This window comes from Phaseolus vulgaris, chromosome 10 (genome assembly GCF_000499845.2).
Source record: "Phaseolus vulgaris cultivar G19833 chromosome 10, P. vulgaris v2.0, whole genome shotgun sequence".
NCBI classification, from domain to species: Eukaryota; Viridiplantae; Streptophyta; class Magnoliopsida; order Fabales; family Fabaceae; genus Phaseolus; species Phaseolus vulgaris.
The window spans coordinates 32,449,461-32,465,261 of NC_023750.2; the positions used below are offsets into that span (position 1 = coordinate 32,449,461).

General features: G+C 33.9%; 1 pseudogene; it reads left to right on the plus strand.

The window, feature by feature from the left end:
• LOC137817925 (aldehyde dehydrogenase family 3 member F1-like) overlaps nt 1–9,291 on the plus strand; it is a 34,636-nt pseudogene extending 25,345 nt beyond the window's left edge.
• Nucleotides 9,292–15,801: the final 6,510 nt, after the last annotated feature.

The following is a 15,801-nucleotide window of genomic DNA, read 5'->3' on the forward strand; positions in this document are numbered from 1 at the left end:
CCTAAGAATAGCACTAGAATTAGATTTCAAAATAAAAAACAGCACCACTGGAAAATTGTTGTGGGCCAGAGAACGTGATTTTCCCCAATTTATGCTGAGCTGCACCTTTAATATTTGATTCTGAAATTTTATATGCAAAATATTCAAGATCTTAACTAAAATCTGGCGTTGGAATCACTCCAAACGCATGAACCATTTTGTTTTAATAAATTTTTCAAATTCAGTGTTTAGTTACGCCAACTGTAGCGTCCATATTTGCACACTGTTTTTAAAATATTTATCATTTTTTTTCTATTGACTCTTTTGAGCTGATTCTTTTTTTGTCTTTTCTGTAACACCTCAATCTTGCATAATCCAGAGAATCAAAAATTTCCTATGAGGGAAAATAATTTTCTGAAACAAAACAGCCAGCACAGAGAATGTAAAACAGGGGATTCTGTAAAACCTGGAAAAAAAAACAGCAAGAGACCAAAAGATAAACACAATGGAATTAATGTAAAGGAATTTGTGTAGATCTAAACACAAATATGAACTCAAACTAAAAATAAAAGGCACCAAAAGATCAATATCACAGCAGTTTGAAATCAAGCAAAAATTACCCAAAATCAAGAAACAATCAAGCCAAACAAAGGACTACTATGAGTTGATGACATTGTGGATGAACATGACTTGACAAAACATATATGGATTCAGAAATTAAAAGACTCAAAGAGCACAAAATGAACCAAATAAAAGTGCAATAAAGACTCAAATACCTAAAATAAAAAAAAAACAGCAACTCAAGGTGTAAGGAATCCTATCACAAATTGCACAAGGATTGTTCAAGATCAATTGAACAAAGTGCACCGGTTGGATCTTCCAAATAGCACACCAAATCAAAGTAAAAATTAAAAAACAGCAAGACAATTATGGAAACAAGATGAACAACATGAAATAAAGAAGAACTCAAAATGAAAAGACCAAGAACTACTCATCTTTGAAGAACCTATGCTCATGATACCAAATGATGGCAAATTCATGGAGCTCTTCTCGGAATCATGTGTAAAATGGTGTGGAAGCCATGGATGTAAATGTGCAAGATCCTCCTAGGAGCTATGGTGATCTTGAAGGTGCATGATGTGTATGGAAGTAGGGAGGTTCGGCCAGCCCTATGGTAGGTGATGAAGGTGAAGATTAGATCCTAGAAAATAGGTAGAAGCAAAGTATGGCACAATGTTGGCAGCATAACTTTACTCTCATTAATCTTGAAAATACAAGAGCTAGGCATCTTCTTTTATAGGCTAAGGAGGCCGTAAATCCTAAGCTAATTCCACATGAAATGTGAGCAAAATGAAATGTAAATGTGAGGCACATGGGCACATGGAGCACATGGGTGCACATGGGTTCACATGGCTACCAAAACCGTCCCTTGATTAGTGAAGGCTTCTAGAAACCTTTGCTAATCAAGGTTAACTCCTCCTTAATTCTAATGTGCAGAAAAATAAACATTTGTCCACATGGCTATGCTATTTACACCCCAATTAAAGCTAAACTACACTTGTTGGGCCTTCACGGAATTTGTGCTAGAAAGCCACTCTCCCATTCAAAGCTTGATCCAAGTCTTCTTGTCCTAGACGCTCCTAGCTTGGTCTTCTTGTCCTAGACGCTTCCTAGCTTGGTCTTCTTGGCCTAGACGCTCCTAGCTTGGTCTTAGACGTTCTTGACTTGGTTCTTGCCTTTCATGAAAGGTTGTGCTTGGCCCTCTTCCATCACAGATGGTACTAGATACTATTTTTAACAATAAAAAATACATATACCAATATTATGGCTAAAAATATAATAAGTCAAAATAAAATGTATAATCAAAGTGGAGTTGCTTTTTGGTTAGGCCAAATTCTATAAAAATATGAAAGTTTATTATAGGTATTCTTTGTTGTACTAAATAGACACATGCTTGTTAGGAACTAGAATGAATTAAACTTGTTTTTTTTATAAGATAAATCATGTCAGGTTACTGATAAGTGTTTTTTGAGTAATATTTCATATTAAAATATAGACATTTATGAGGATTTATTGTTAATTTACATATAAAATAATCTTTAATTTATGAATTTATACCTTTTTATATTTTTTATGAGCTTTATTTGAATAAGAGCATTTTATTCCCAAATTTGGTGTTAATTGCAGATTTTTAGGGAGGATTGAAGATTTGGAGTAAAGGAAAATAATTTGAGCCAAAAAGAGTAAGCTGAAAGGTCCCAGAATGGAAAAAAATGCAAAGAAAGATTGCGTTTTTCTACCCTTTGGGATTGAGAGTAATATGCTCAAACTCTTATTTACTGAGGTGATATCTTATATATTAATATTAAGTTCTTGATTAATTATTGGTATTGTTGTTTCACTTTTAAATTTCTGTGACAAATTGAGAACCTTAAATCTGTCTGAGAGGTAATTTTAGGGTTCAGACCTAAACAACAATACTTAGCATATCTGAGTGCTAGAGATAGACTTGAAATGTTAATTGCCATTAACGTCTGAGTGTGATTCTAAGTTGTTTTTACAAGTATGCAAGAGATCGATATTTAGGAAACATTCTTAAGAATTTTATATGTGAGAGATCGATATAAATGAATTTTCTACGGGTATCAAATTCAATCAAAGAACTTAATATTAACATGCTAATCAAAATACATGAGAGTGAGAAATATGAAACCTAATCCCTATTTTTCCAATTCAAGCAACTAATTCTTTGTTTGTTTTCTTATTAATTAGTGTCAACATAACCAATTCAAAACTCTTTTTATTGTTATGTTGTTATATTTAGCGAATATTGTACTCGATAATTCACTGTTTCTTGTGGGATCAATATCCTTTTTTAGGGACAATTATTACTTTTAATAAACGCGGTGCACTTGCCGTAAAAAGTCATCAGTTACATTATCCTATATTCCAAGCTTGATAATCATAAACCTGTGTATTGGCTGATTGTAATTGAAAAATGTATTTTTGTGCAGAACATAGTGGATACCCTGCCATTTGGAGGAATTGGTGAATGTGAATTTTGCAAGTACTATGGGAAGTTCTCCTTTGACACATTCAGTCACTACAAGGTTGTAGCCAGAAGAAGTTACTTGAGTGATTTTTGGTACAAGTTTTCTCCATGGACTCTTAATTGTTACAATATATGGCCTTAAACAAGAGGGGAGTGAATTGTTTATGAAAGATTTTCGCAAACTTTGAAGGTATAATGAAGTTCAATGCAGAATCACAGATACAAAAATCCAGAAAGCAATCAAACAAAACTGTTTAAGTTGATTATCAGAAAATCAACCGGTTGTTTTTGTGATTCAACCGGTTGTTTTTATCAGCAGGGCTAGAAACAACTTAAAAGCAAAATTTAAATGAGTTCAGGGCAAGAGAAAAGCACACAAGCAATTTATACTGGTTCACTCATATCCCAAGACCTACATCCAGTCCCCAAAAACCACTTAGTATCTACTACGCAATCAAAATCCAAATTACAAACACACCATCAAAGAAGTGACCTTGAACACCTCAAGTCACACTTTCTTTGGCACACAATCACCACAGAAATAAGAACACCCTTTGATTATGCACTTACACTACATTATTCAGAAATACAAGAGATACAAAAAGGATTACACCAAATCAAAAGATTACAGCAATCGTATTCCACTTCTTTGAGAAAACCCAATAACTTGAATGCAAATCTTGAAAACTCAAATCTGTTATCACACTTTCATAAATGTATAAAAACTGTTATTTATTTTGAGGAGTGTATAAAAACCTTTTTAAATACTCCAAAAGTTTTTTTAAAACATTTAAAGCATGAGCCTATTCAGTTAGAAAACATTTAAAGCTGATTTGCAAATTTAACAGAAATTTTGTTATGGGTTTTCCAAAAACAATTGGTTCAATTGTCGAAACAACCGATTGAATTGGTTTGACAGCAAAGTCAACCAAGTCAAACAACTTCAAACCCTTTTCAAAACTACTAAGTGTCAAACAACCGATTGAATCGATAAAACAACAAGTTGTTTTTCCACTTCTTTATAAAGCAATCTCTTTCAAAAAAGGATTTAATTCCAAACAGTTTTAGATTCAAACAAAGAGTGGATTACACATTAATCTACCCAGATCCCACCCACACAAGCAACAACTTCAGCCTTCCATGAAACACCATGGATTTGGAGACATCAAAGCTTCAAGATCATCCTTGATCAACAATCTCCGCCTATTTGATGAAGACAAATCTTTGATTGCTTGTGTTTATCTGTTTGAATCTGAACCAGTACCTGCAAAACAAACACTATGCAAACACATAGCATATATAACAACAGGTTACCAAGGCACACAAACCAGTTTTCCTGCATTACCAAAAGAGCAGAAAAACCATCCAGAAACAATGCCAAACTAGTGAGTGCAATAGCAAAAATAGTTTTAAGAAGAATTTAAACATTAAATCAGAGTTTGAAGTAGCAATATACGCAACACAAAAACCAACACCTTCTCCCCCTATTTGTCTTCACAAATAGAATGAAGAAAGGGATAAAAACAGAATTAACAAAGAGATTGTCCAAAAAAATAAAGCAGAAGAAGCATAAACAACAACTAAACTTGGCTTCAATCTTCCTTTCCATACTGTAGCTCAAATAGTTGGTTTTGAATAGCTTCAATCTGTTCATCCAAATTCTGGAAACGTGCATCCATGCTCTGGAATCTGTCACCAAAGTTCTGAAAATTTGTAGCACAGAATTCATGAAGATTCCTTTGGTTCTCAGCAAAGATGTCCATCCTATTTACCATAAACCTCTCAAAATGAGACATTGAGAGAATCTTATCTCCTTGATTTCTAGTACTTGTTCGAGCACCTATATCAGCAGCAACTTCATCCTCTTGAGCACAAACTTCAGCACCTTCAACGACTTGTTCTTCCTCTTCATGTTCAACTTGCACACCACTTGAAGAACCACCTTGGTCTCCATCTTTGCTTACCCACCTTCCACCAATCTTGGTGAAACCCATCTTACTTAGTGAACCATTGTTCACTTCGTGAGATGACTTTATCACTTCAGATTGTTCTTCTTCAAGGTCCGCTTCAAAATAATTCAAGAATTTTGAAATCAAGTTAGCATATGGATAGTGGTAGCCACTTAACCTCATTGATTTTTGCATGTATTCCTTGATGATGTGGATCCAGTTGACCTTGACCTTGTTCATGATCCAGTATATGTAGACTAGGTCTTCTTCAGTACCGCAAAGTGATTGCTTCTTCTAGATGTGAGAATCCAAGTCACAATGAGAGCCATTAGCCTTTCATTCAGCTTCAATCCACCCACTGAAAAGTTCCTTACTTTTGCTTGAGGATTCCTCAAGCAGCTCCTATAAAACTGAATTTTGTTAAAATCTTCCACCACACCAATATTTCCTTTGTTAATTCGCAATCCAACATACTTCAAACCAGTAATAGCAGCCCAAACTTCATGATTTATCACCATATCCACTCCTTTAACATTAGAGACAAGAGTGTTATCAACAAACTTGAGGTTTGTGTAGAAAACTCTAATAAGATTAGGATAAATGTTTCCTGACATTTCCAAAAATCGCTTTAGCAATTGTTCCTTGAGAAGATTTCTTACTTCATCCAGCTTTTGTTCTTTCAACCAGTTGAAGGAGATAACCTTTGGATTGTTTATGAGTTTTCTACTTGTCTTAAGACAATATTTCTCAACTAACTCATCCTCTCCTGAAAACCAGCCTTCAAGACGTCCTCATCTTCTTACAGCTCTGATTTTGATTTTTTTTATAAGGGAGGTGTAGAATCCATGGAGGCAGAGAGAAAAACCATAACCCCGAAAGAGAAATATGGCAGATTTGAGAAGCAACAAAGGATGTGGCAATGGGTTGATTTTGTGAAGAAAAACAACTGCATAGGGTTTTATAAATGCACGGGTAGCAGCTTCAATTCTTGGCATTAAGTGGGTTTCAGTTTTCAAAAAGAAAAATCTGGTCCAAGATTGCCCAAAAAAACGTCAACAAAAACCAGAAAGCACATGGTCAGCACATGTGGATTTGACTAGTCATAAAAGCTCTTGAATTTCCAAGATATGGAATATATTCCATTTATGACCAAAATAACACTCCTTCTGCACAAAATCTGACCAATAGTAAAAGCAAATTTTACTTGTAACTGCTTGAGAAGAGAATTTGTAACAAAAACAAAGCATAGAGAAATTAACTCAATTTAATGCAATGCTGTTAGAGGGAAACAATCGGTTGTTTCGTAAAAATAATTGTTTTTCTGTGACAGAGATTAAAGCATTTCACAGATTCAAAATAGACAATCGGAGATGAATCAGAAAGAAAGTTTTACATGCTCCTTCACATAGATGAAAAGTACTGATATCAATTAATTTTTCATACACCTGAATTAAAGACTATTCAAGATAAGAAAGTTAAAACAAGGAAAGTCTTATCCTTTTGACAATGTAGTTCTTTCAATGAGTCATTGTCCATAATCAAGTAACTTCTCTTGGCCTTCAAGAAGAATAAGCTTATACAAAACAGTAATTGGAAGTCCAAAAAGTTTCTTCATAAGCTTGATCTTGTGACTCAAGACTCCTTGATCTCTTAGTAATCCTGCAAAACCATGAAATCAAGCAACAAGATTTGGTCCCCTTACAAATGTGGGTCGTTTGGCATTAACTTTATCATGAGGAACCTCAGAATTCTTGGGAATCCATCTCATTACTCCTTTAGGAACAAGAAACTTCCTAACATTGCAGAATCTAACTGAGTGGCCTCTCTTCATGCAATAAAAACATGTAACAACCGATTGTTTCAATTTTTCAATCGGTTGTTTTACTGGAAGTTTTGAAAAAGGCATTGAAAACTCATTTTTCTTGCTATGTGTATTAAAACCTAAACCTGCTTTTCCAAAAACACAATTTTGAGATGTCAATACAGTCTCAAAGTTGGATTTACCCTTTGAAAGCCTATCCACAGTTTTCACAAGGTAGTGAACCTTCTTTTCAAGAGATTCACAAATTTCATAACCAAGTCACACTTGCAAGAAGAGTTCTTGTAAAGCATTTCTAGATTTTTAAAATCAATTTTTGAATCCAACTCTTCTTCCAGTGCCTTGACTCTATTTTCAAGCCAGTTATTCAATCCTTTCAATCGGTTGTTCAAGAGAGCCAAACGATTAGCTTCCTCATGTGTTTTTTTAAAAGCTTGAAGAAGTTGACTATAATTTTCAACATTTAAAGAAGTACAAGAACTTACACTACTTGCATCATCCTCTTCCTTGGCCATTAAACCCATATTAGCTTTTTCATCTTCACTTGATGAGGAGCTTGATGAAGAGACATCATTTTCCTCCCAAGCAATGTAGGCTATTTTTTATTTTGCCTTATTTTCCTTCTTGCTTGACTTCTTCTCTTTGTTCTCTTTATTTGGCCATTTTGCGTTTATGTGCCCCTGTTCTCCACATCCATAACAAGTATATTTGTTAGCATTAAACTCACTAGATTTTTTGTTGCCATACCTCTCTTGGTTGGAGTCTTTGTTGCGGTTCCTTTTCAAGAATTTGCTGAACTTTTTGGACAACAAACTAAGAGTTTCTCCCTCACTCTCATCACTTGAAACTTGATTATTCTTGTGCTTGGCAGCTTTTAAAGCAATGTTTCTCACATGCTTATCTTCACTCTCTTGAATGTTAAGTTTATTCATCTCCAACTCATGCTCCCTAAGCTTTCCAAACAAGGAGGTTGTAGTCAAAGATGTCAAGTCCTTTGATTTTGAGATAGCTGTGACTTTAAGTTGCCAACATCTATCAAGACATTTGAGAATCTTGATATTCAACTCTTCTTTATCAAAGACCTTTCCCAGACTCATGAGGTGATTGACAATATCAGTGAACCGCTTTTGCACATCCACAATCGATTCTCCTTTAAGCATTTTGAACATCTCATACTCTTGGATTAGAGTATGTTTCCTTGCCCTCTTTACATCGTTAGTTCCTTCATGAGTTACTTCTAGAGTATCTCACATCTCCTTAGCAGATCCATATTGAGAGACCCTGAAAAAACTCATCAGAATTTAAGGCAGAGGTGATAATATTTTTTGCAATGCAATCAAACTTTGCTCTTTTGTTTTCTGCATCAGTCCATTGGGACTAAGGTTTTTCAATTAAAAACACCATATTTTTCAAGCTTAGGAATAAAAGGGTCATTTTCAATTGCATCCCATATTCCTCTATCAAGAGATTCAACAAAGATCTTCATACGTACCTTCCAAAATTGGTAACTCAAACCACAAAACAAAGGTGGTCTGTTTATTGAAGCACCCTCCACAAAGGGTAATTTTTCAGCCATAAGAAAAAGATTTTTAGGATCAAACTTGAATATTTTTCAAGAACCAAGTTCTTGATGCCAATTGTTAGAATATATGGCCTTAAATAAGAGGGGGTGAATTGTTTATGAAAAATTTTGCAAATTTTGAAGGTATAATGAAGTTCAATGCAGAATCAAAGATACAGAAATCCAGAAAGCAATCAAACAAATTGCTTAAGTTGATTATCAGAAAATCAACCAGTTGTTTTTGCGATTCAACCAATTGTTTTTTGCGATTCAACCGATTCAAAATATTACAACAATCATATTCCATTTCTTTGAGAAAACCCAAAAGCTTGAATGTAAATCTTGAAAACTCAAATTTGTTTTTACACTTTCACAAATGTCTAAACACTATTATTTCTTTTGAGGAACGCATAACAACCTTTTTAAATACTCCAAAAGTTTGTTAGAAACATTTAAAGCATGAGTCTATTCAGTTAGAAAACATTTAAAGTTGATTTGCAAACTTAATAGAAATTTTGTTATGGGTTTCCGAAAAACAATCGGTTGAATTATCGAAACAACCGATTGAATTGGTTTGACAGCAAAGTCAACCAAGTCAAACATCTTCAAACCCTTTTCAAAACCACTATGTGTCAAACAACCGATTGAATCGATAAAACAACATGTTGTTTTTCCACTTCTTTATAAAGAAATCTTTTTCAAAAAAGGATTTGATTCCAAACAGTTTTAGATTCAAACTAAGAGTGGATATCTACCCAAATCCCACCCACACAAGCAGCAACTTCAACCTTCCACCAAACACCGTGGATTTGGAGACATCAAAGCTTCAAGATCATCCTTGATCAACATTAACAAGCTCCAACTACTTGAGGTGTCTTACAATTTAGATTATTGTGGATTACTTCTAATTCTGCTTGGCTTAAAGAAGTAAAAAAGGTCCTCTAAAGATGGTTATTTCTACAAGTGTGAATTTCGAACTTTTAGTTAGTCACATCATTATTAGGATTATATTAGACGCTGTAACACCATCTGTAAGAATTATAAGGCTAAACAAGAGGGGGGTGAATTGTTTATGAAAGTTTTTCACAAATGATAACAAAGAATGAAGTTCTTTAATGATTTACAGAAAGGAGAATCAAAGAAGTCAAAAGAAATAAGCTATTAAAACTATTATCAGTAAAACAATTGATTGGTATTACGATATCCCCGGTTGTTTATATCACAGAGATAAAAGCAAGTATAAGCAGTTTATTAAGCAGGAATATCAACTGATTGAAAATACGAAATAACCGGTCGATTATGACAGCAAATCAAATATCAAACAGATTATAATAGAGAGAGAGAGATAGAGATATTCACACAATCAGATTATACTGGTTCACTCAACCCTAAGCTACATTAAGTCCTCAGAAAAACCTTTGAGTGTTCCACTAGCAATCAAATTCAGATTACTACAACACACCACAAAGAGGTGACTTTGAATCCCACAAAGCCTACTCACCCTCTTTGCAACACTTAACACCTCAAGACAGAACAACCTCTGTCTTTACAGGATTTCAACAACAAACAGTATGTAAGCAAAGTACAATTACAAGACACTAAGCAAGGATAGAAAACACCTGGAATTACAAAACTAGAGATCATATGATCAGCTCTTGTCACCACAGTAAAGCTTGAAAAGCAATCTTGCTCTTTTTGAAAACTCTTTCAAAAACCAAATCTCTTTCTCAAATCTGAATCAATACTTGTTGTATTTGTTGTATGTAAATTGATTTCAACGAAAGCTTTATTTATAGCCTTTGAAAAGCAATCGTTGTAGGTAGTTTTGAACAGCCAAATCAATTAAAACAAGTTTTCAAAAATCTGTTATGAAAACACACATTTAACTGGTTGAAACCACGATTTAACCGATTGAATGAATCAAGCAGTTGCACAACTAATTCAAAAAGCAGTTTCAAAATATCCAACCAGCTAAGTGACAAACAACCGATTATTTCGACAAATCAACTGGTTGTTTTCCCTTTGCTTGGAAAAACACTTAGTTTCTTAAAACAGTTTTGATCAAGCTTTGCATAGGCTTAAGGACTGATCTTAACGAACATTCTAAACACCTAAGCTCTCATGTTCAACACCATCAATATCATCATTAAGAGAAGATTACATTGAAAGTTATAATTTTGTTACGAGAATGCACAAAGTAACAAAACATTGAAAGGATAAACCGATATTCTATCATATTTCTATTCCTATAATTCCTTTTATGTTATAGCAAGTGGTTTCACAATTTTTAAAATTTTCTACTTTCAAGCAAAACAACGAGGAATTTTGGGAATTCAAATTAAAAACAAGCTCCAATAATTTCAATAAGTTTTTCTTTATTTTTTTACATAGATAATTATATATTGTTATTTTACTGGTTACTTCACGTGTATGACTTTTAACTGTTAATACAAAAAAAAAATTAAAGTATATCTAACCCAAGTCTCGCACAATGAGTTGTGGGCCAAAATAGTAGGCATCTTACTATTTGCACTCCACCATTCTGTCATACCACTACATATTAATATTTTAAATATACTTTTCACATTTCAGAAAAGTAATCCAACCATAAGCCTATGGAAGATGCTATCTGGGAGAATGGATAAAAGGTCATTTTTTTTTGCCTCCATGCTTGAGGCAGAGGTCGTATTTTCAATGATGGGCACTGATGGACAAATAACTCTTTGGGCCCAGGATAAAAAATATGAACCTAAACCAAAAATAGATCAATTGTTGGATTAGCTAGGGCTCACTCAAATTAACGATTTTGAAATTTCTACTTAAGGAGGCAGATTGAGGAGATCTAAAGGAAGTTAGTTAGTATGATGAGTTATCCTCTTTGTAACGAAAATGCTACAAGATATAGGAAGTGAAGAATATTTTTTTTTAAAAGAAAAATATTGAGATAACTCAACATTTTGGTTTATAAAATCAGAGTTATTGTAGTCGTTTTTCTTTTTTTACGTTGTTTGTTTTGTATTTCGTTTTTGTGTTTTCCTGTCTGTTTCTATATTTAGGTTTTTTCTTCTTTGTCTTTGAGTAAATAAAATGTTAATTTTTGGTGCTTGTCTTTTTCTCCCTTTTCTCTGGTGTGTCTTTCTTAGTTGACTTGATTGTCATTACTATTACATAAAAGAAGAAATTTTGTAGAGGTTTTTATTTTCTATTGCAACGGTATGTTTTCCTCTCACTGAAACTAAACAAAAATCAATCGTGACAGAAAAATGTCAATATGGTATTAGAGCGAGTTAAATCCCCATTTGCTTCTGCTGTTTCTTTTTTCTTCTCTTATTCTTCCTCTCTTTCTTGTTACAATATTTTCTTTCTTGTTACCCTTTTCATTCTTTCTATTATAATGAACAACATTACTTGAATGTTTATATCAAACTATTATCTTCATCCAGGTGAAAAATTTGGAATGGTTTTAGTTAGTCCACATCTTAATGGTTTGAATTATCATTCATGGACTAGAGCAACGAAACGTGTCTTACTTTCAAAAAAATAAATTCAAGTTTTTTTATGGTAGCATAAAGATTCCTAAACAAAGTGAGTCTCTTTATGAAGCATAGGAGAGATGTAACGTGATGATAATCTCATGGATTACACGTGTTGTCATTTCTCAAACTGTGCATAGTACATTGTATACTGACAATGCCATTGATGTATGGAAAGACCTAAGAGAAAGATTCTCCAAATGAGATCTTTTTAGAATCTCTGATATCCTTCAAGAAGTCCATTCTTTAAAGCAAGGAGAAAGAATTGTTTCTGATTATTTTATTAATCTAAAAATCTATGGGAAGAACTTTAATCATTGAGATTGATTCCCAAATATGTTTGTGAAATAAAATGCACCTATGATTTATTGAAAGACATTATTAAATATAAGATTCATAATATGTGATTAGTTTTTGAAAATGTCTTAATGATGCTCATGCAACTATCAAAATAAAAATCTTGTTGATAGAACTATTTCCTCCCATCAATAAATTTTTTTTCTCTTCTATTCTATTGGAACAAGAAAGACAATTGAATGGGAATGCTATTTTTTATAGCAAGTCGTTTATCAATATTTTTGGCAATCAAACTAACTGAAAACAATAAAAGACACACTGAAAACCTCAAGGCAGAGGAAGAAGTAGAAATCCAAACTATGGGAAACAATATTCCCACTAGCATGAGATGAATCACACCGTAGATGAATGCTTTTCAAAACATAGCTTTCCACCATGGTAAAAGCAGAAAAGGGAACATGTTTCTAATGTTGCTATAGGTGATACTAGAAGCAATACTATTAGCATCAAGTTAAGTGAAATTGATAAAAAAAAGTCATAAATTTAATCAAAAAAGAAATCAATTTACAAAAGACCGAGTGCAACAAATATTGAAAATGATTCAAGATTGTAAGATATTTTATACCTAAAGTGAATAGTTTTACTAATGAATCCTCATCAAGAAACAAAGAAAAAAGTATGAAAACTAAAAATCATTGGATTCTTGACGCAGGTGCCACTTATTATATTACACATTTAATGCATCATTTTACTAGCTTTTATAAAATAGAGCATGTCTATGTTAAACTTCCAAATAACTCTCAAGTAATAGTTGAATAAGCTGGATCAAGAAAGCTGACAAATTCTTTGACCATATACAATATTATACATACCTAAATTTGCTTTTAATTTGATATTTTGTTTAGTGTGTCATGGAATCTCTTGAATGCAAACTAATTCTTTTCCTCCTAGAATTTTTTAATTAAATAATTCAAGATGATGCTACATTAATGACGATTAGAATGGCTAGTTTACATGATGGCTGATACATCTTGAATGTTACAGAATAAGAGGCTTCTATAAATTTCACTAACACAAATGCTTAAGCATCATAGATAGAGAATCGAAATGAGAGGCTTCTATAAATTTCACTAACACAAATGCTTAAGCATCATAGATAGAGAATCGAAATGAGAAAATTTGGCATTGTAGGCTTGGACATCCTCTTATAAAATCTTGAATTACATAAATACTGAATTTCCTTGTTTGTTTTAGCAAAAATCTTGTTTGTGATATTTGTCATTATGCTAAGCAACATAAACTCCTTTAATTTAATTCATATTAATGTTTGGGTCCCTTTGGAATTCCATCTATACATGTATTACGAAGTGGACTTTAAGCCTAACTCAACCCCATAAAACCGGCTCATAGGGTTGAGGTTTGCACCCACTTATATACAATGAAAGGCTTTAATCTCTAATCGATGTGGGATCTCCATCACACGCCCCTCACGCCGAGAGTGATAGATAGAAGCTCGAGCGTGGGACTATATATTATGGGTGGTCCGATAGCGGCCCAATAGCAGGTGGCCTAATAAGCCCAACAAACACTCGCTAGGATAGGCTCGAAATGGCTCTGATACCATATTACGAAGTGGACTTTAAGCCTAACTCAACCCCATAAAACCGGCTCATAGGGTTGAGGTTTGCACCCACTTATATACAATGAAAGGCTTTGATCTCTAGTCGATGTGGGATCTCCAACAACATGGACATAGGTATTTGATTTTTGTAGAGGACTATCGCCATTACACTTGGATTTAACTTATGAAAAATAAGTCTAAAACTAGAGAAGTTTTATCCAGTTTTGTTAACCTCGTGCATGATCAGTTTGAAATCATAATAAAAGTTATAAGATCTTATCCTGGAAATGAGTTTTTTCATAAATAATTATATGATAGGCTTGATATTATTCATCAGACTAGTTGTGTGGATACTCTCAACAAAATTTTATTGTAGAGAGAAAGCACCAACACATACTTAATGTAGAAAGCATCTTGATTTTTCAGTCCAATATTCTTAAAACCTACTGGTCTTATGGTCTGATACATGTCACTCACTTAATAAATAGAATACCTTCACATGTTATAGGAAGAAAGACACCATATGAAACGGTTTATAAACATTTACTTGACCCGCATGATTTGAGAGTTTTTTTTCTTTTTTTTTTATTTTGGTTTAGAGAAAAATATAAGTAAATTGGATTTCAGGGAAAGAAAGTGTGTTTTTCTTGGTTACAAAACAAGTACAGAAGGATATATTGTTTTAAATATCAGAACTAGAGAAATATTTGTATCCAAAAATATAAATTTTTATGAGCATATTTTTTTCTTGAAAAAAAGGTCATAAATTTTAATAACAGAGAAGAGCATTAATGAGGAGATTTTGATTTTTTTTTTGAACTAGTTGTTGTTCCGGCCGGTTGACCAGGGTCATTTTTGTGCGTGGCTTGTCCTCGCGAGCTAGTACACCTTTGTTTTGCTCCGTCTGTGGGTACCTGAAAAGAAGTGAACAAAGGGGCGCCCTCGCGGCCGTTTGCACTTCGACGATCAAGTTAGCTAACGAGAAACATCAAAGGTGGCACACCTCCGTATCGGAACACCGTGATTGGGTGCTCTTGAAGGTGGTCCGATAGTACAGAGTGGCTAATACTGTGTTGCCCTAATTGTTTGTGCATACAGTGGGTGCACAGTGAAACAACTAGGGTTTACGTGTGTGTAAAACTGCGAGAATTAGGTCAAAACTCGGATCCCCTTTCAAACGTCGCAAGGCCCCTTTTTATACACCTCCTGATGGAGATCAAGCTCAAGAGGACATGGAGGCCAATCAACAAGATCAAGAAGAGGTAGAGGCACAAATGGAGGACGCCCATGGAGGTCAAATCCCACCTCAAAGGCTTACAAGAAGCATGTTCAAAGCTTTAGGAGCTAGGGGAAATTTATTTTCTCTTTTTGTAATTTCTTTAGTTGAAGGTGCTTAGAGGGAAACATTAGAAACCTCTTTTGTTATAGCATCTTTTAGGTTTTAGTTAGGAGCTTTAGGAGGGGGTGTGTGTTAGTAGATAGGTGTAGAAGTAGAAAAGGAGGTGCCAAAGTGAAGGAAGAGGTCACACCTTCCTCATGCATGGTTTTAGGCGCCGGTTCTAAATAGGTTTAGGAGGGAATTTTGAATTCTCTTAGCTTTGTTTTTCAGCACCTTAGGCTATAAATAGAGGTTCTCCCTTTGTAAAATTCAGATTGGAATTTATCTAAAGAAACTATACTCAAAATTGGAGTGAGCATTGGAGAGCTTTTGAGCCTTCTTCTCTAGTCTTATCTTGAAGGATCCATGGTGTCCTCAAGTGGCGGCAGCACACTCATCTAGGAGCAACCACACTTCTAGTGGCGTGATCATTCATCATACATCCATTTTCATGAGCAATTCTCTTCTCCTTCCTTTCTTCTTTGTTAATTCCATGTCTTAGCTTGTTCCTTGTTGTTTTTGGTTCGGCATTTTCAGATTTAATTTGTGTAGTTTCGGTTCTTTTATGTTCCTTGCTGTTCTTCATCTTATTCTCTTCTTTTTCCAGCTTTT